The 22549-nt window shown below is 36.3% G+C and overlaps 1 protein-coding gene and 1 long non-coding RNA gene across 5 annotated transcripts in view; one reads left to right on the forward strand and one right to left on the reverse strand.

The window, feature by feature from the left end:
- Nucleotides 1-22549, forward strand: part of LRRC28 (leucine rich repeat containing 28) — a 152652-nt gene that overhangs the window by 58836 nt on the left and 71267 nt on the right. The window lies entirely within an intron of this gene.
- Nucleotides 2462-21878, reverse strand: LOC121042482 (uncharacterized). The gene is made up of 2 exons (XR_005796249.1): nucleotides 21416-21878; nucleotides 2462-2902 (listed from the first exon to the last, which is right to left on the reverse strand). It is a non-coding gene; the product is annotated as an uncharacterized LOC121042482 (long non-coding RNA).

Below are 22549 nucleotides of genomic sequence, written 5' to 3' on the forward strand. Positions count from 1 at the left end.
ATACTTTGTAATATCTAATGAAATAATACATTGCAGCAAAGATCGTTAATAGCTTCCTGAACCAGTAGATAAAAAGTCTATAGAGAACTTTGTACTGGATGGATCAGACTGATGACACCTGAATTCACTAATTAATCTTGACATCATTGAAAAGTGGGTCAAGCAGACATTATTTTCTTCCCAGTGAGATGTAATTGGAAGTATATAGCCCTACCCATAAGATACAGTCTTACCAACGAAAATTGAACCTGAATCTGTTTAAGCTTTCAAACTACCAGTTTGCAGGGAATACAAGGGATAGGTAATTATCTTAAATGATACCATGAAGATACAATAAATCATATTTGGAATGGAAATTCCACAACAGATAACCGTTTCTTTAAATGAAAACATGAAACAAAAGGGAGGGACTGTTATAAATTAAAAGACTTAGGGATCATATCAGCCAAATGCAGTTTTTGGGCTCTGTTTAGATTTTGATTTAAATAAATCTGTAGTAAAAACACATTTTTTTGGTAAGTATCAGGGAAAATTGATCATGGATAATATATTAGACAATATTAAGATTCTTGATTTTATTAGATATAATGATAGTATTGTGGGTTTATTTTTTGAAAGTTCTTATCTGTTACAGTATATACTGAGGTATTTTTGCAGGTGAAATACTTCATAAGGTGGATTTGAAATAAAGCAGCTTCTGTATGGATCGCAGCCCAGCTTCCAGTCATCTGGGCTGTCAAAACCATGAAAATTTTTGACACTGCATTCAGATTGCTTATGTCCCCAAGTGCCTGACAGAAGCAAGTAGAAATTTTCTCAGGCAGAAGATAACATTATCCTAGGTCTCAAATGATTTCTATAACCTGTTTTTCAAATATAAAGTTAACCTAATGGAATGTGTAGAATAACATACTCTGCCAACTCAAGAATACACATTCTTTTCAAGCACATTTACAAAAAATGAACAAGAAGTAGAACACTGTCTTTGTCCCAGCTCATTTCTGCCATTGTAGCCTGAAAGTGATCAAGGACAATATGTTAACGATGCATATAAATAATAAGTGAAACTTTATATAGAAACAGATAGTTGGCCAGAATTGGCATGAAGGGGCATCGTTTCCTGCTACTTGACATAGATTGTCAAATAATGAAAAAGTAATTCTCACCATGAGGGAAGATATTTGCAATACATGTAACTGACAAAGGGCTTTCTATCTGTAGTGAACTCCTACAAATCAATATGAAAAAGACCAGCAGTCTAGCTTAAAAAATCATTGGCGGGTTCGGGGGGGCCGAGAGGGGGCGTCACCTGGGTGTCTCAGTCCATTAAGCATCTGACTTAGGCTCATGTCATGATCTTGTGGTTCATGAGTTTGAGCCCTGCGTTGGGCTCTGTGCTGACAGCTTGGAGCGTGGAGCGTGGAGCCCGCTTTGGATTCTATGTCTCCATCTCTCTCTGCTCCTCTTCCACTCATGCTCTGTCTCTGTCTTTAAAAAAAAAAATTGAAATTAAAAAAATTTTAAAGGGGCACCTGGGTGGTTCAGTTGGTTAAGTGTCTAACTTTGGCTCAGGTCATGATCTCACAGTCTGTGAGTTCGAGCCCCGCGTCGGGCTCTGTACTGACAGATCAAAGTCTGGAGTCTGTTTCAGATTCTGTGTCTCCGTCTCTCTCTGGCCCCCTTTCCCACTTGCACTCTCTCTCTCTCTCTCTCTCTCTCTCTCTCTCTCTCTCTCTCTCAAAATAAAAATAAATATTAAAAAAATTTAAAAAAATGTTTTAAGCATCAGCAGGAGTCTTGAATAGGTACTTCCCTAAAGAGGAAATCTAAATGCCTAATAAATGTATGTTAAAATGTTGAGCTTCATTAATCATCAGATATGAGCAAATTTGAAACCACAATAAGATTCCACTAGATACCAACTAGACTCAAAAAGAATGACAAAGGGGCACATGGGTGGTTCAGTCCCTTAAGCGTCTGACTGTGGCTCAGGTCGTTTTCTCACAGTTCATGAATTCAAGTTCTGTGTAGGGCTCTGGGCAGACATCTCAGAGCCTGGAGCCTCCTTCAGATTCTGTGTCTCCCTCTCTCTCTGCCCTTCCCCACTCATGCTCACTCGCTTTCTCTCTCTCTCAAAATAAAATAAAAACATTAAGAAGAATGACAAGGGGCACCTGGTGGCTCAGTTGGTTTAAGTGTTCAACGCTTGGTTTCAGCTCAGGTCATGATCTCATGGTTTGTGGGTTCGAGCCCTGCATAAGGCTCCACACTGTGTGTGCAGAGCCTGCTTGAGATTCTCTCTTTCCTTCTCTCTCTGCCCCTCCCCTGCTCACACTCTCTCTGTCTCTCTAAAAATAAACATTAAAGAAGAAGAATGACAAAACAGCATTCATGAACACATGAGACGGCAGGGGTTGTCATACTTTATAGTGTTAATGATGTGCATACTCTGACCAAACACTTCTCCTAGACTTATGTTTATTTATGAACCAAAAGAGATGTACAGTAATGTTCATTAGGTTAACAATATTCATAATTGCCTCAAACCAGAAAGACACAAGTGTCTTCTAACAAGAGAATGGATGAAAGTAGTTAATTTACACGATGGAATATTATAGAACGGTGAAAAGAGGCAGGCAGCTGCATCTCACAATATGTTTACATCTCACGAATACAACATTGAGCGACAGAGGCCAGTCATAAAGAATGCATGTTCTATGATTCCAATTATATAAAATTATAAAATAAGCAAAACTAAATCAGTCTTCAGGGATGCTCAATTGGGTGGTAAAAGTGAAAAGACAAAAGAGGTGATTTTCATAAATGTCAGGATTGAAAGTCTGTTATAGGGACTTCAACTTCCAGGGAGGATGTAGTTTGTTGAGTCAGGCGAATGCTTCCACTGTTAAAACAAAAAGGTCAAAAGTCTTATTTTTAAAAGCATCAGAAACTGTGGAAGCAACAGGTGATTAATTTATTTGTCTTTGTATCTCCCAGAGCTTTTCGTTCCCTACCCTTCACATGGGTAGTCAATTAATATTGAATGAATGAAAATAAAGTGAGAGGCAAAGCACATATCTAGAATGGAAGATGGAGAAAAATGTTTGCTGCTTCCCATAGTCAAAGTTTAGGGAGAAAGGACTATATTATCTGGGTACCCAAGGGAGAGAGACTTGTCACACTGGATCCTACATGGGACCCTAAGATACTATGCTATAAAAATTTGATTGTCCTCTTTCAGTCTTCTTCTATTAAATACATATGTGTATGACATATGATACACATTTAAAAATACACCCATTATTTATGTTTTGGGAAATTAAATGTTTCTGTCTTACAGTCTTACCTCCTTGTTATCTTTTGTACTTTTTTTGTAGTGAAATTTTGGGGAAGCCACAATGCTGGCTCATTACCTTTGGAATCCTTGAATCTTAGCACAGGAATAGACCTTATATGGAACATGCTATTTCCTCACTATTAGATTGAGTTTATGTATTTTTGGCAAGAATACCATGGAAATGATCTTGTGTTCTTCTCAGTGCGTCCTATTGGGGGGGGGGGTACATTATATTATTGTGTCTTATGATTGCTAGTGATTAACCTTGATCCCTTGGTTAAGCTGATGGCTATTGGGTTTCTCCACTTTGAATTTTCCCTTTGTAACTGATAAGTATCTTAAAAATACTTTGAAACTGTCATTAAGCTGTTTCTCCTCAGACCTTCACTTTCTGATTTTAGCATTCATTAGTGGATTTGACTACAACAGTGATTACTGTGGTGTTTGCCTAATGTGACATTTGTATTTCCCTCATTCCTTCTACATTTATTAATTGGAATTCTGTATGGAATTATCTTTTATCTATTTATACTAGTAAGGACTCATAGATATTTGTTTCTATGGATTCTAATTCAGTGCCATTATTTTGTTGTTCAAATTGTTCCAATGTTAGCCATTGGGAGTTCCTTCTGGTTGGCTCCTGGTTGGTCTTTTTGACATTTCCCCATACTTTTTCAAGCACTTTCTTATTTTTCTCCCATCATGTTTCTAGCTTATGTTGTATTTTCTGTGTCTCAGCCCTGGTTCCTTTTATTGGAGAGTGATATTTAGAAACCCAGATCTAGAGCGCCTGGATGGCTCAGTCAATTAAGCATCTGACTTCAGCTTGGGTCATTATCTCATGGTTCGTGAATTTGAGCCCCATGTCAGGCTCTCTACTGTCGGCACAGAGCCCACTTTAGATCCTCTGTTCCCCCCTATCTCTCTGTCCCTCCCCAGCTCATGCTCTATCTCTCTCAAAAATAAATAAACATTAGGAAGAAAAAAAAAAAGAAACCCAGATCTGGGTTGTTTTTGCCAGTAATATTTTTTTCCAATGCGTGGCATTGTGAAACTGAATTTTTTGCTAATAAATGGATATGAAATCATTTTCAGTCATGATTTTATCAGTTGTCAGATTAGATATCCTTCCCATTCTTAAATCACTTACGCATTGGAAAAGCAAGTCCTTTATGAAAGTAACTTATAAAGATGTTTAGTAGGATAGAGCCATGCAGAAGAAACTGGTAGTACTTACTTGACCTTTACATGAAGAGTTTTAATGCTGGAATCTTGATGTACTGTGATTATGGGCTTATCTTAATCTAGTAACTTTGTCAAAAAGCAAATGAAGTTACGTTGTTTTAGTTTATTCTTTATTTCTTTTATTAAAATTTTTTTTAATATTTATTTTTTAGAGAACACGCATGTATGAGTGGGGAAGGGGCAAAGAGAGAGAGAGGGAGGAGCACAGAATTCGAAGGAGGCTTTGGGCTTTGAACTGTCAGCACAGAGCCCGGCATAGAGCTCAAGCTCACAAACTAAGATCAAGACCTGAGCTGCAGTCGGATACTTAACTGACTGAGCCACCCAGGCACCCCTATATTAGTTTTTCTTAATAGCTCAGTCTATACTGGTTCCAAATCAATACCACATTCCTTTTTGTAAACATTTCTTAACAGATTTACTGAGGTATGTTTTATTACATACCATAAAATTCATGATATAAAGATTCAATGTGTTTCAAACAGCTATTGTAAATTCTAAATTATTGGTAAATTTTATAGTTGTACTACCACCACTATGATCCAGTTTGAGAACACTTTAATCATCATGAAAAGTTTCCTCATGCCCAATTGTGATCAATTTCTACTCTCATTCTAAGACAGATCTTCTGATCTTCTGTCTCTATGGTTTTGTTTTTTATGGAGATTTCATATAAATGGGATCATACAATATGTGGTATGTTGTATTTGGGTGCTTTTACTTAGCTTAATGTTTTTGTTGTTAATTTATGTAGTTTTGTGCCTTGGTAGTTCATTCCTTTGTGTATATCTGATTTATATTTCATTGTATGGATATACCGTGTTTGCTTTATCCATTTACCAGTTCATTGATTGTTTCCAGTTTTTGGCAGTCATGAATAGTGTTGTTAGGGACATTTGCATACACATGTTTGTGTGGACATATGTCCTCATTTTTCTTGGATTAATACCTAGAAATTGAATTTCCGAGTATATCATAAGTATGTATTATCTTTTGAAGAAACGAACTCTTTTCCAAAGTAGTTGTATCATTTCACATTCCCACTAGTTATGTGTGAGGGTTCTGTTTTTACCACATCCTCACCATCACTTGGTATTATCAGGTGTGGGGTTTTTTTATTATTATAAAAGACATGATTTTTTCCTAGTGGATTATATAATGATGTGTCTGTGTGTGTGTGTGTGTGTGTGTATGTGTGTGTTTTAATGTTCATTTTGAAAGAGAAATGTTCACACATGGGAGGGGCAGAGAGAAGGAGAGAGAATCCCAAGCAGGCTCTACACTGCCAGCACAGAGCCCAATGTGGGGCTCTATCCCGTGAGATCATGACCTGAGCCAAAATCAAGAGCAGGGTGCTTAACTGACTGAGCCACCCAGGCACCTCTCATTGTGGTTGTAAGCTGTATTTCCCTAGTCACTAAGGATGTTTGAGCATCTTTTCATATGGTAATTTTCCATTTCTTTGTGTTCTTTGGTGAAGTATCCATTTCTTCATCGTGTTGTTCATTTTCTTACTGAGTTTTACAAGTTCTTTATATATTTCAGATACAAGTCTTTTATCAAATATATGATTTGCAAATATTTTCTCCCAGTCTCTAGCTTCCCTTTTCCCCCCCTTAATGGTGTCTTTTGAAGAGCAAAAGTTTTCAGTTTTTATGAAGTCCTGTTTATAAATTTTCTCCTAAATTCTCTTGTTGGATTCATAGTTTTACCTTTTATATTTAGTCTGGTCAATTTTCAGTTGACTTTTTTGTGTGATAGAGATTATATCTAAATTCATTTGTTTTTGCATGTGGATATCCAACTATTCTAGCACCATTTGTTAAAAAAAAAACTATATTTACCTCGTTGCCTTGGTACCTGTTTCAAAAATCAATGGGCTATAATTATGTGAGTTTATTTCTAGACTCTGTGTTCTGTTCTGGCCTTATGTCACTATCATGCTGTCTTGTTTACTGTGGTTTTGTAGTACGTCTTCAAATCAGGTAGAATTGGTTCTCCAACTTTTTCCTTCTTCTCTAGATTGCTTTGACTATTTTGCCTATTTTGCTTTGCCTTTTTAATTTCCATATAAATATTAGGATTAGTTTGTTAATTTTTTTAGGATTGGTACCGTTTATAAAAAAGTGATAAAATTTGCCTATGAAGCAATATGTGCCTCATTTTTTCATTATGTGAGTATTTTATATTACTAATTCAGTTTCTTGTTCTAGTTCTATTGATTTGTATTTCTTCTTTAATCTCTCTCTCTCTTTTAAAAGATTTTATTTTTAAGTAACCTCTATACCCAATGTGGGGCTCGAAGTCACAACTCAGAGATCAAGATTTGCATATTCTACTGACTGAGCCAGCCAGGTGCATTATGAACAGTTATTCATAATGTTGCTGTACAATTATTTTAATTTCTGTAAGTTTATTCCTAATTTTGGTAATGTGTGTTCTTTCTGTCTCTCTCCCCCTCTCTTGCTCTCTTTCTCTTTGGTTAGTCTAGCTAAATGTTTGCCAATTTTGTTCTTTAAAAGAACGAACTTTTGGTTCCATTGGCTTTCTCTGTTATTTTTCTGTTTTATAATTTATGGATTGTTACTCTGATTTTATTTCCTTCCTTCAACTTTGAGTTTGATTTACTTTTCTTATTCTAGCTTCTTGAGGTGGAAGTTTATATTAAATATTTTTAGATCTTTCTAGCTAGTGCTAGAAAGCATTTTAAAAGTATAAATATGCTTATTAAAGCACGACTTTTGCAGCTTCTCATGAATTTCTATTGTTGTGTTTTTGTTTCCATTCAATTTAAGATAGTTTATTTAAAATTTTTTTTAACATTTATTCATTTTTTGAGAGACGGAGAGAGACAGAGCATGAGTGGAGGAGGGGCACAGAGAGAGGGAGACACAGAATCCGAAGCAGCTTTAGGCTCTAGGCTGTCAGCACAGAGCCCAGTGCAGGGTTTGAACCCACAAACTGTGAGATCATGACCTGAGCCAAAGTGAGCCGCTTAACCAATAGAGCCATTCAGACACCCCCAAGTTAAAATATTTTCTAATTCATGATTTCTTCTTTGATTCAGGAGCTGTTGAGAAGTTTATTATTCAATTTCCAAATGTTTGAGGATTTCTCAAATTTCTCTGTTGATTTCTAATATAATTCTGTTGCTGTCAAAATATACTGGCATATTTTCCGTTTTTAACTTAATAAGACTTATTTTATAGTCTAACACAGGGCTTGGCAAGCTATGACCCATAGGCCTTTTGTTAAATGGCTTACAAGATAAGAATGGTTTTTACATTTTAAAGGTACGTACTTTTTGGGGCGCCTGGGTGGCGCAGTCGGTTAAAGCGTCCGACTTCAGCCAGGTCACGATCTCACGGTCCGTGAGTTCGAGCCCCGCGTCGGGCTCTGGGCTGATGGCTCAGAGCCTGGAGCCTGTTTCCAATTCTGTGTCTTCCTCTCTCTCTGCCCCTCCCCCGTTCATGCTCTGTCTCTCTCTGTCCCAAAAATAAATAAACGTTGAAAAAAAAATTTTTTTAAAGGTACGTACTTTTTAAAAAGACAAAGAAGGTTATTATATGATGTTAAAGGTGTCAGTCCTTCAAGAAGTTATAACAATTGTAAATGTTTAATGTGTCCAACAGTGGAGCACCTAAATATACAAAGCAAAACCAACAGAGCTAAAAGAAAGAAACAGTATTAAAGTAATAGTTGGAGACATTAATACTCCATCCTCAACAATGGATGCATCATCCAGACAGGAAATCAATAAGGAAGCTTTGGATTTGAACAACACCATAGACCAAACGAGCCTAACAGGCATATACAGAAAATTGTATCCAACAACAGCAGAATACATTTTCTTCTCAAGTGCACACAGATCATTTTTAGGATAGACCATATGTTAGGCAAGTCTTAGAAAATTCAAGAAGATTGAAATCATATCCAGTATTTTCTCGACCACAAGGGCATGAAACCAGAAAATCACCAACAGGAAGAGAATTGGAAAATTCACAAGCACATGGAAATTAAGCAAGACTGTCTTGAACAACCAGTAGAATAAGGAAGAAATTAAAGAGGAAATTAAAAAATTTCTTGAGACAAGCAAAAATGAAAATGTAATGTACCAGAGCATATGGGATGCAGCAAAAGCAGTTTTAAGAGCAAAGTTTGTAGCAATAAATGTCTACCTTAAGAGTACAGATCTCAAATAAACCACCTAACTCTACACCTTGAGAAACTAGAAAAAGAAGAACAAATGGAACCCAAATTTAGCAGAAGAAAGCAAATAATAAATTTTAGAGCAGGAATAAATGAAACAGAGAACAGAAAAACAATTAGAAAGATTAATGAAACTAAGAATTAATTCTTTGAAAACGTAAACAAAATGGACAAACCTGGGCACCTGGGTTGCTCAGTCGTTAAGTGTCTGACTCTTGATTTTGGCTCCAGCCATGATCTCATGGTTCATGATCTCAAGCCCTTTTATCGGGCTCTCTCCTGGAGCCTGCTTGGGATTCTCTCTCACCACCCCTTCCCCTCTTGTGTGCATGTGCTATTTCTCGCTCTCTCAAAATAAAGAAACATTAAAAAAAAATTAAAAAGTGTTTATACAGGAGATAGTAATGAAAGAAGAGAGAAACAAAGACATAAGACATAATAAAAAATAGTGAAGTTACATATAAATATAGCCTTATCAATAATTGCATTAAATGGGAATATTTGAAATACTGTCATCAAAAGGCAGAAAATTTCCAACTTAATAAAAAGGATTTATATATAAAAAGGATAAATTTTGAAGTCAAAAATTGAAATAAGTGAATAGGTTCAAATAGGTTGAAAATAAAAAGGAAAAAGATACACCTGGCACACAGTATGTATTAGCTGAAGGACCTATTTTAAGAACAGATAAAATAGACTGTAAGACAAAAAATATTACTGGAGGCAAGGAGAGAAAATTCATAAAGATAAAACAGTCAGTACTTAGGGAAAATGTAACATTACAAATGTATATGCACTTTGCTACAGAAACCCAAAATACAGAACCAGAAAATGACAGAATTAAAAGGGGAAATAGACAATTAAACAATTACAGTTGAGGATTTTAATACACCTGTCTTTCCATCAACTAGAACAACCTGAGAATATAGAAAACTTGTATAACACTGTTGACCAACTTGAACTAACTTAACATGTAATTATCCCTTCACTCAGCAAGAGCAGAATACGTAGTGTTTTGTAGAACACCTAGAATATTCTCTGAGATAGATCATGTGCTAACCATGAAATGAGTGTCAGTAAATTTAAAAGAACTCATTTCCTTCCTGTTGGTTTTAGTTACCATCTGTTATCATTTTTTTTTCAGCTATAAAGACTTTAATATTTCTTATAGGGCAAGTCTACCAGCAAATGGTTTTTTTCACTTCTTATTCATCTGGGAATGTTTTATTTTGACTTTATTTTCAAAGGATAGTTTTGCTGAATATATAATTCTTGATTAACTTTTTTCATCATTTTAAATATGCCATTTTAGCATCTTCAGACTTCTGTAGTTTCTGATAAGTTAGTTTTTACTTGTGTTGTTCTCCTTTATGTGTGAGTCATTTTTCTCTTTTGGCTTTCAAGATTTCCTATTGGTATTTATCTTTCTGCAACTTGACTACTGTATGTCTAGGTGTGGATCTTTTTATGTTTGCCCTACTTGATAAATTGAACTTCTTGGATATGTAGATTAATATTTTTCATCAAACATGGGACATTTTCAGTTATTGTCCTTTGACATTCTTTTTTTTTTTAAAGTGTTTATTTTGAAAGAAAGAGCGTGTGAGCAGGGGAGAAGCAGAGAGAGAGGGAGAGAGAAAATCCAAGCAGACTCCATGCCCCGTGCAGAGCCCAATGTGGGGCTTGATCTCACAAACCATGAGATCATGACCTGAGCTGAAATCAAGACTCAGAGGCTTAACTGACTGAACCACCCAGGCGCCCCTGTCCTTTGACATTCTTTTTGCCACTTTCTCACATTTCTCTTCTCTTGGGACTCCCATTATGCATATGATAGTATCCCACAGATCTCTGAGTCTCTGTACTGCTGATTTGATAATTTCTGTTGATATGTTTTTGAGTTTATTGATTCTTTCCTCTGCAACCTCACATCTGCTCCTGAGACCATCTAGGAAATTTTTCATTTCAGTTACTGTATTTTCACTTTTACAGTTTTTCTTTGGTTCTTTTTATGGCTTGCATTTTTATATTTAGGTTCTCTATCAATTGAGTCATTATCATCATATTTTTCTTTAGTTTTTTTGGACATAGTTTCCTTAGATTATTCAAACATATTTCTTTTTTTTTTTTTTTAATTTGTTTTCAACGTTTTTTATTTATTTTCGGGACAGAGAGAGACAGAGCATGAACGGGGGAGGGGCAGAGAGAGAGGGAGACACAGAATCGGAAACAGGCTCCAGGCTCCGAGCCATCAGCCCAGAGCCCGACGCGGGGCTCGAACTCCCGGACCGCAAGATCATGACCTGGCTGAAGTCGGACGCTTAACCGACTGCGCCACCCAGGCACCCCATTTTCAAACATATTTCTAATAACTGCTTTGAAATCTTTGCCAAGTTCAACATCCAGACCCATTCAGAGTTAGTTTCTGTTGACTTCTTAAACATGTTTTTTTCCTCCTGGCTATGGGTCACATTTTGCTGTTTTTTTCCATGTCTTGCATTTTGTTGTTGCTATTGTTGAAAACTGCAAAATTTAGGTAGTATGTTGTCGCAGCTTTGGATTTTGATTCATTTTTCTGAGAATTTTTATTTATTTTTTCTTATATAGCCTCTGATGACTCTACTCAGATTTTAGTCTTTTTTTATTTTTTAAACATGGATTTGTAGCTGTTGCCACTGTGTCTTTGTAGTTTAGAAGTAGCCATTGTAGGGGCGCCTGGGTGGCGCAGTCGGTTAAGCGTCCGACTTCAGCCAGGTCACGATCTCGCGGTCCGTAAGTTCGAGCCCCGCGTCAGGCTCTGGGCTGATGGCTCAGAGCCTGGAGCCTGTTTCCGATTCTGTGTCTCCCTCTCTCTCTGCCCCTCCCCTGTTCATGCTCTGTCTCTCTCTGTCCCCAAAATAAATAAACGTTGAAAAAAAATATTAAAAAAAAAAAAAAAAAGAAGTAGCCATTGTAGTTTAGGAGTAGCTCAACACTTCAAGCCTGTAAGACTTCTGTCTTTTGCTGATTGAAATTGTATAGATTGGAGAGTACCCTCAAAGGCAGTCAGTTATCATATCTACCTTGGCTTTTACTTTTGGTGGACTCTTTTGGATTCCCCTGCACATACATATAGCTTCCCAGTTGTCTAAGGATTGCAGACTGATTCAAGCATAGCTTGAGAAGTCTTTTTGGTATCGTTAGTATTTTTCTGAAATGTAGCTCATCTGGCACAATGGAGCTTCCTCCATTCTTGCAGATTCATGTCTAAGACTATTATCAAAGACAAATGTAAATCTTTGATTATAGTTTTCTGAGCAATAAAATATATATATAACTTTGGGGCACCTGGGTGACTCAGTTGGTTTAGTGTTCGACACTTGGTTTCTGCTCAGGTCATGATCTTGCGGTTGGTGGGTTTGAGCCCCACTTTAGGCTCCATGCTGATAGCATGAAGCCTGCTTGGGTTTCTCTCTCCCTCTCTCTGCCCTTCCCCTGCTTGTGCACTTGCTCACACACGCTCTCTCTCTTTCTCTCTCTCAAAATAAATAAAAGGAAGAGATGAATATATAGCTCAGACTTCAGATTTTATTTTACTTAGGGCATTATTTAACATCCGTTTTTATTCTTTTTACTCCAAAAGAATAAAATAATCAAAGATAGAAAATGGCTTTTGTAGACTTTTGATGTTTCAGAGAATAAAAAGATGAGATTTTTCTTACAGATATAAACAAGTAAGCATGCAATTCATGTAATAATTCTCAGAAGAGCACAGTATAATTTCCATGTTGACTATGATTTAACATGTGAAACATAATTGAATTATTGAGGACAACAGCAGATCAACAGACTATAGTATCTAGGCAACAGAAAAGTAAATTCATTCATTTTATTGTTTTAGGTGCTACTGTTCCTATAATAGTTGTTTCTGTGATGCCAAGAGTACCTTGGTGTTTTGAATCACTAACCTAATTAATTTTCTTTTCTTTTTTTTTTTTTTTTTTAATTTTTTAATGTTTGTTTACTTTTGAGAGAGAGAGAGACAGAGACAGAGCACGAGCAGGGGAGGGGCAGAGACAGATGGAGACACAGAATTCAAAGCAGGCTCCAGGCTTGGGCTGTCAGCACAGAGCCTGATGCAGGGTTCAAACTCACAAGCCATGAGATCATGACATGAGCTGAAGTCGGACGCTTAACCAACTGAGCCACCCAGGCTTCCCTAACTTTCTATAGTCCAATTATGGGCTGAACTTCCAGTGGAAAGTTGCTCCTATCCTAAAATGTTTGTGGTAGGAAACAGTTCCAGGATTGCATTATAGCAATGCTATTGGCAGTCCATAGCTTTGCTTGCTTTTTAATTAAAGTTTTAATTTTAAGATAAGTATAGATTCCTGTGTAGTTGTTTGTCCATATGCTTTGACCCAGTCATATTTTTCTTTTTAATTTTTTCCAACTATTAACTAATTTTGCAAAAATTAGCTATTGCTGCTTGTGCATAATGAGAAGGGGCCATGTAGAAAGGTTTAACATCTGAAACTCTGTGACACTCATTTTGTTAGGCACTGACCATGACAATGGTCACAATTAAGATAAGGAATTAGAAACACTATCTTTGCCTGCTAGTAGTCTGTTTCCCGCCCCTGAAACTTTTATTATTAAAAAAATTTTTTTAATGTTTATTTATTTTTGAGAGAGAGAGACAGAGCACAAGCAGGGGAGGGGCAAGAGAGAAGGAGACACAGAATCTAAAGCAGCTTGCAGGCTCCCAGCTGTCAGCACAGAGCCCGATGTGGGCCTCAAACTCACGAACCGTGAGATCACGACCTGAGCCGAAGTCAGACACTTAACTGACTGAGCCACCCAGGCACCCCAAAACTTTTATTTTAAAATATGAATTTGTAACAAAAAGTATTACACTTTGAAAAATTGAATAAAGCATCAAATTAAGCAACTTTTGTGTGCCATTAATGGAATGAGCTCATACTTTTTGCAAATTTTAACACCGTTATAGGTGTAATTAAATTCTAATGCCATGTTGGCTCAACTAGTAAGCCTTTTGTAAAGTTTGTAGAGACTATGCTAACAGTTTTGCTAAACTTCAAAGTTGTTTAAAAATTATTTCACTTATACTTTTAGTCATTCATAAATTGTAACATGTAATATATACTGTTTTTGTCTGTTAATGCAAGCAAATACGAAATTATTTGATCAGTAGTTATACCCATATTTTTGTTGGGTCATTTTATACCAGGATGGCCTCTTTCTCCTTTAGTTTCATTTACTAGTATTCCACATGGAACTTTTTTTCTGAAGAATTTCTGTGGTAGAAGCCATTTATCTCATTATCATGAAAATCATGTCTTTGTGAAAGAATTGAAGAGATTATGGATATGGCTTGTTCCATATGTTGTTATAGGTAACTTTTAAATTATTGCTACTGTAATGGCAGCATGGGCCATAAGGGGCTGAATGCCTGTTTGCTAGAAGGAAGAAAGTGGAAAGTTGATGTGTAATGGAACAGAGTTTTAAAGACAGATTTGAGGTAAGATATAATTTTAAAATTCTCTGAACTTTCTTCAAAAGGTCTGCAAGAATAAATAAAAGTATCTGTAAAATTGGGCTGTAATGATCAGGGCTGATACCAGCTTGGACCTTAGGGCAGTGTGTTTTTGTTTTTTTTTTAATATATTTAGATCTTTTTTTTTAAATGTTTACTTATTTTTGAGAGAGAGAGAGAGAGACGGAACATGAGCAGGGAAGGGGCAGAGAGAGAGGGAGACACAGAATCCAAAGCAGGCTCCAGGCTCTGCACTGTCAGCACAGAGCCTAGTGCAGGCCTCGAACCCATGAACCAGAAGATCATGACCTGTGCTGAAGTCAGATGCTTAACCGACTGAGCCACCCAGGTGCCCCAGGGCAGTGTTTTTTTAAGCTGACAGCCAATAGTTACAATAATCGGAGTCACAAATGTCATTAGTACGTAAGGTTACATTGACCGGTCATATTAAAATAAAGCCAGAATTTCGTAACACATTTTGATGTTCTTTCCCTTCAGCTGAGTTTGAGATAATTCCTTTCTGCTTTTCCTATACAAAAGTAAAGAAAAAGATTAATACTAATATTTAGAGTGTTAGACTTTTCTTAATGGAATACATGGGGGGGTATACACCTTCAAAGTTGATTATCAGCAGTTTTCTAACCTTTTCATACATGCTGTGTGAAAAAAGTGTACCGTGGCCAAATGAATGGGAAACTGTTGGTACATCAACAGTTTCCTGACTTGATAAACCGATCTTTAATATGCTAAAGTGTATTTGATAAGCAGTATAGCATATTGTATTTCCTAAACTTAACCTAACCATGGGAGCATTGCTCTAGACTAGTGTTCTGTGAACATAGCTGGAGTAAACAAACACTTGTCGAGATGAGTGATGTTCCAGGAACTCTGTCACAACTATTATCGCAAGCATTTGTTTTAGATAAAATTAATGTACAAAGTAAATATGAGCGCTTTTTTTAGCTCTTTTTTTTTGAAGTTACTTTCTGGGTGTCGTTTTGACATAACCTAGTTTTTACTAAACTGCCAGTTCAAATAATTAAATGAAAAAAATATGAATTAATTTGGAAAATGTTAATATCCTTGGAAATTTTATGTGCAGCTAACTCATTTCTGAAAGAAATACGACTTCTAGGCATAAATCATCTGTTCACATTGAACTATTTGGTATTCTTTATGTGCTTACAAGTTTTTATTGTTCCTTTACTTCCTGTTATTGAGGGGCATTTGAAAGGTTTCTTAATGTAACTCACAACAAAAGATTTCTGGAGTATAATAAAAGGTTTTGAACTCCTGTGTATGTTGACTGGCTCACAGCAAAGTAACGGTACTACTTCGCAGTATTTTTCCAAGGGGTTAGGAACAAATGGAAATCTGAAGGAATCTATTTCTGTGTGTTCTCTTTCCAAGCACCATACAATTTTCTGTGATACTTGCATTTAACAGAAACTCTTTAGACTGTGGCTTTTTTCATTTTATAATGACAGAATTTGTAGGACCCTCAGCAATGTAAATTTGCATAGCAGCACTATATGTACACATTTATTAATTTTTTTCTTTCTGTTGTATTTCAGTGAGCTGAAATGTTGTTAGGAAGTCCAGATTCTTAGAATTTTACTCACAGATTTATATGTGATCATTTCCAGGCAGAGTAAATACAGCTAAAAATATATGTATCTCTATATTACACGTTTTTTAAATTGTTGAATCTCTTTTTCTAAGGAATCCCAAAGTGTGTGATGAAGCATTTAATTTTATATTATTATAGAAATGACACATGAGCATAAGAATAAACAGTATATAGAGTAAACATTATATAGAAATAAACATTATAGGAGAGTTTAGAATTAAAAAGGTAACATTATTCCCTGACCTCATTTCATTTGTATCCTCGATGTTAGTCACTGTGGTATACTTTTTGTTTTCATTCTGCTGGTTATTTCCACTATAACTCCAAGTTACCGCAAGTTGTAAATCTAGAAACCTGTTGCTTTGCTGTTAAGATTGACGGGCTGTATGCACAAATTCAGAACTTTCTAAGGTCAAATTTATTATTTATTTTATTTTTTTTTTAACGTTTATTGATTTTTGAGACAGAGAGAGACAGAGCATGAACGGGGGAGGGTCAGAGAGAGGGAGACACAGAATCGGAAACAGGCTCCAGGCCCGACGCGGGGCTCAAACTCACGGACCGTGAGATCATGACCTGAGCCGAAGTAGGCCGCTTAACCTACTGACCCACCCAGGTGCCCCTAAGGTCGAATTTCTTATGTTGATAGTGATAAGGTGAATTTCTTATAAAGGACACACATTCAGAAATCAGAGTTATATTTTGTATTTAATGTGGAACTCTTTTAATTAATGGAGTTTTTTAAAACTAAGGTTCATATGTTTCCCCCGGGGTTTCTAAGTGTTCTGTCAGTATCAGTGGAGATCATTCTCTTTATCCACCACTTTCTGTTTTTCAAGGTGATTACGTATGGGAATTTCAAATAAACTGGAATGGATCATTTGAAATGTATACAGACTAAAATTTTTTTCTTTAAAGTTTTTTCCTGTTTGGGGGCACGTGGGTGGCTCAGTATGTTGAGCGTCCGACTCTTAATTTTGGCTTGGGTCGTGGGATCGAGCCCCATGTTGGGCTCCATGCTGAGCATTGAACCTGCTTAAAATTGTCTTTCTCCCTCTGCCCCTCTCCCCTGCTCACACACACTCTCTCTCTTAAAAAAAAAAAAAAATTAATTAAAAAAAATTTTCCCCTGTTTTGAGTTTAGAAAGTGAGGTGAAAGCCATCATTATAATAGTAACATTCCTTTCTGATAGTGAAACATGGATTGCTTTTAGCTATCCTCTGCAAAGTAGTAAAATTTAAAAAAAAATTATTTTGGACCATGATTCTATGATACTATGACAACAGTGGTTGCCAGGTCTCATTCAGGTCAAAGCCAAAAAACTCCCATTGTGCTACCTCAGTAAAGAGGTGAAAAGCCTACCTAGAAGAAACCTGTGAAATAGTCACTAAAACATAACATAAAATGAAAATCTGCATATGTTGTCTCCATGACTCTGCAGGATGAGGAATTTTTCGAAGTAGTAATCCATGTACTGACATAAAACAGTAATAAAGAGGGGCACCTGGGTGGCTCAGTTGGTTAAGCCTCTGATTCTTGATTTTGGCGTAGGTCATGATCTCAGGGTTCATAAGATCGAGCCCTCCATTGGGTTCCATGCTGACAGCATGAGCCTGCTTGGGATTCTGTCTCTCTCTGCCCCTGTCCCATGCTCGTGGTCTGTCTCTCTGAAAATAAATAAGTAAACTTAAACAGTAATAAAGATGCTAAATTTTAGAATAAATGCTTTTAAGTTTTAAAGATAGTATATCTGAAGAAGAGATGTATGCCATTTCTTCCTAGCAGTTAGTTATAATTGCCACTTAGCAAGAGTACTTTCTAGATACTTTTTGTCTTCTGCAAAATTCTCATTGACATTTTGCTAGGTACTTCAAATGCCAAATTGACTATTTGGTTAGATAACTGATAAACACCTGGTAAATTACTTACTTTGAAGAACACTCAATGAGAGTCTAGTGTATAATTTAATCATGCATAAAATGTCAAAACAATGTTATTTTATACTGTCTTTAACATTTAAAAATTTCTATTGGGAGTTAATTGGCAGGCTTGATACCCAGACACAAATATTTAAGTCAAATCAGTTTCTTTTGTGTTTCTCACATGTCATATGTTCAGAGCATTTTATTTTAAAGCTCCCAAATAATATTTGTCTTTCATAATTAAGAGGATGTCTTAACATGCTAGTTTGATGTTTCTCACTTTAAAAAGTTCTTGTATATTGCTTATATCAGACAAATGCATGGTTAATAGATTGTTTTCAGTGAGCTTTCTGGTATTTTCCATTTTATTCTCCACTGTGAATATTTGTTATTAAACATAACCTGCCACACATTCACAGTTATACATAGCAAGCCCCTTGTGATTGTGGACAGTTTTGTCCTATACTGGAAGACCCTAAGTAGTGTATTACAAAGGGTATTAAAAATGTTATTTTTAAGTTCCTGTTTAATCCATAAACTGTTTCCCCTTGGAAATAATATAATTGGTGAGTAGGTTCTGAAGCAAGTCTCCTAACACTTACTTAACTCATGGTGCCTTTGATACACATTATGCACCTGCTGTCATAGGAGGGAGCATGTGCAAGTGAGCACCTGTGGTGGGGGAGAAGCGTGAAGATGGAGAAACACACTGGTACCGTTTGGACCCCACAAATAATCACCCCCTCAGTCCCGTTGTACCAGGATGTGAACCAAATTCAGGCTATTTCTGGTCCATCAACTGGTCCAATTAAGGAATGGATTTAGCTTTTCCAAACTGGATAGATGTAATTACACTTACCCAAGTATGAAAAGGATGTAGTGGTTGAACAAATGTACCCAGATTTTGAATTCACAAAGCCAAGTTATTGTTAATTCCTTCGAATTGATTATCTTAAAGACACACTCATTCCAACAAGAGTCTGTGGTTGTTAAGTTTAAATAAGATCTTCAAATAAAATTTTTAAATAATTTCCAAAACCAAGAAAGCATCATCGTTTTAAGAATGTCCCTGAGCTATTGTTGAACATACTCAGCGTGTGTGATTCTGAGGATTCCAATCTTGTTGAAACATTAAATTTTTTTTTTCTTTTGGGTTTACATTCAGAGTTTGAGACATGTTCTTCTTAATAAAATTGGTAGTGTCAATCCTGTCCTTCTTAGGGTGGATTTGATCCCTAGATTCCATGAAGCAATCCTGTATCAAGATCTTAAGACAATTCTAAGACAGGAATTTCAAAAGATATGAATGAAGACATGGAGTTGGGTTTGCTTTGCTGGCTGATGACCTTGAAGGACAATATTTGCTTATATAACTTCTGAAAATTTTGGTGATATTATTTCATAATCATTCTTGATAAATTATATATCTTATATTTCTTTGCGGTTGTATAAAGGAAATAATATACAAAAATTTGAAAATGCTCAGCCGTCTGGGCCTATGTAATATGTGGGCAGCTAGTCTTCTGTTAATCTCTATTCTAGAATATTCCCATTCCTTATGTCCACAGAGATAATTATAAGGCATTGGGGAAAACTTAAATTGTGTTCATCATGCGATAAAACTCTGGCAGTCTTGGATTTCACAGTTTCTTTTCAAGGATTTGTAAGTTGTCTTGAAGTTCTACAGTAGTTGTAATTTTGATAAATTTGAATCATAAATTGTGAGGTTTTTTAAGGCTGTAAGTCTAGTCTGGGGTTGTATAACAAGTGAGACAGTTTAAGGGATTAATTAATTAATTCAAGGAATATTTATTTAACACCTACCATGAATTAGAATCTGGTAGATGCTAGGGTTATGGCAGTAAATAAAGGCAGTCAGTGCTCCTGCTCTGGTGAAGTTTATTTTCTTATGGGAGGCACTGACTGTGGTTTAATAGGTAAATAAATGAATAAATAAAATAAGTAAAGATTGTGGTAAATGCAGGGAAGGAAATAAATGGTATCCTATAATTTAGAAAAAGCAGTCTTATTTAATTAGGGTGTCCAGGAAGGCCATTGTGAAAATACGATAGTGAAGTTCCAAAAGACAAGAATGCGCCCACAGTTTGAGGAGCTGGGCAAAGAGCATTCCTGGCAGAGGTAATAGCCAATTCAAAGTCTCTGAGGGAAGAAGTAATTTTGACACTTTCTTCGGCCAGAAAGAAGGGCAGGGTAATTGGATTGTCGGAGGTGGATGAGAAAGTCAGGCCAGTACTGATCAGGGGGCCTCATCGCTAGTAACATGGTGTGTGAGACTTTATGCATGTACATTGGGAAGCCAGGGCAGAGTTTTGGACAGGGAAGGAACATGATCGGACTTAACATTTTAATATCACTTTGGCTTCCCTGTAGAAAATGGGTGGGAAGAGGGCAGAATGGAAGCAAGAAGGAGGCTTTGGGGTGAGTTCGGGCAGGAAATGATAACAGTGCTGGGCTCAGTGTTTAACAGTGGAGGTAGAAAGAAGACATGCGGTGGGTGTTTTGCAGTGTGGCCTATCACTGTTACTCAGCAGCCTTTGTTGTCGGTCTCTGTGGAGGAAATGACAACTTCCAATGGTATTCCCAGATTTGGCCATTACCTAGTTCATAAAATATCCACAAAATAAAAGTCTTCATTATACACTTTTTTTGTTTTAGTAAAAAAATAATTTTAAAGGGTTTAAGGGTAAACTTTCTCTACCTGGACTGTGAACATGTTTTGACCCACATGTGGAAAGCAGGCCGTTTCTAGACAGGCTGCTTATTTGCAGAGTGATTGGTCTGGATTTCAAAAGACAACAATATTCAGCCTTGAAGAATTCTAATTCTCACGTCAGATAAGTGGGTTAAACTTCTTCTTAAGGAAATATTAATTCAGATGTTTGTTATGACTTTAGAATAAATGTAGGATTTGATCCCAGTTGTCACAAGTAATATCTAAGAGGTTGTATTGTTTGGTAATTGCTGTTAACCCAAGAAACCTGACATCTATATGCTGTTGTTAGCCCTCCTTCAGAACAGACTGATAGGTCATTTGAATCTGAGTTGGCTTTCGTTTTTTTTATTTGACCAAGGGACGTAGTCCTGCCCATTTTCTTAAAGACCTCTCCCTCTTAAGAGCCCCTTTGGGTCTGTGTTAGACATAAGAAACACACAGACTGTGTTTGTAGTTGTTTCTGTGCCAAAAACTACATCAATTTAAAAATATTTATATTCAGGATTTACACTTAGATTATTATGTGGCATAATGAGCTGAAAATTATAAATATTGTTTTCTGCCATACATTATTAAATTATATAGGACATTGCACTTAATTACCTGAGGTACATGTTCTATCTTTTTTTTTACAGATGATTTTTTTGAAATATCAAACCAATGATCTAAATATTTGAGTAAATAACCCAAAGTTGCAGCCGATAAGTAATAGGATTATGTTTTGAACCTATATCGGCATATCAGAGTATGTATCTTCCATGGCCGAATCAAGAGAAAGAGAATATAAAGAGAGATACTTACTGTATATAGAATGGAATTTGGCATTGCGGTATTGTCTTTTATTTCTTGCTCTTCCTAACCCAGTGTGCTTTGGAGCTCAAATTAGAGCTGTTTCTAGTGGTACCGGAAAAAGCCAGTGCTTGAAAATACCAAGCCTTGTTATTGACTCTGTCTGTGGTCACTGGCTTGGCATGGAGTGGGTGGCTTCCTTCCCATTGCCTCTTAAATTTTAGGTTAGGTCAGTGTGTATCAGCAGAAGAGTGATGATTTAAAGGAGACTTAGCTGTTTTTTTCTTTTGAAATTGGCACTCTAATGTTTATTTTTTATTTTTTTATGCTTAGTGTAAGTAATTACTATGTGGCGATAACAAAATCATTTTCAGGATACTCTATAAGTAACTGAAAAGTTTGAAGGTATTGTATATTTAGTATAAAAGTAAACAATATGACTGTGAAGGTAGGATTATTCTAGGTACATTAAAGAAATAAAGTATACACACAGATGTGTACATCCTGGGGAATGGTATGGTGACAGAGAGACCAGATGAAAAGAGCAGGATTCTACTAGTATTCTAGAAAGAATGCATTGTAACTCTACATCAGTCATACCACATTAATTTCAAGATAGCATAGCAGTAAATATTTTTGAAGGTGCCAACATTAAATCTATTAATGATAAATTAATTATAGAACTGTTATTAAAAAGAAATGTAGTAATGCCATATTTTTAAAAAGACTTCAGAAAAATTCAAGGAACACATCATTAGATATAAAAACGGCTAAAGAACTGGGCAGCTCTTTCTACCCAAGGGTCCTGTCCCCATGCTTTATTAAACTTTATTTAAAAAAACTTTTTAAAATGTTATTTATTTAGGGGAGAGAGAGAGAGAGCGAGAGTGTGTGCGTGTGCAAGCAGGGGAGGGGCAGAGAGAGAGAGACAGAATCCAGAGTAGGCTCCAGGCTTTGAGCTGTCAGCACAGAGCCTGACACGGGGCTCGAACCCACCAGCCATGAGATTGTGACCTGAGCCAAAGTCAGACGCTTATCCAGCTGAGCCACCCAGGTGCCCCTTGTCCCCATGCTTTAATAAAATCACCATTTTACACCAAAAAGAAAAGAAAAGAAAAGAAAAGAAAAGAAAAGAAAAGAAAAGAA

The sequence above is a fragment of the Herpailurus yagouaroundi genome, unplaced genomic scaffold (assembly GCF_014898765.1).
Source record: "Herpailurus yagouaroundi ecotype Mexico unplaced genomic scaffold, PumYag 185, whole genome shotgun sequence".
In the NCBI taxonomy this organism is placed as follows: domain Eukaryota; kingdom Metazoa; phylum Chordata; class Mammalia; order Carnivora; family Felidae; genus Herpailurus; species Herpailurus yagouaroundi.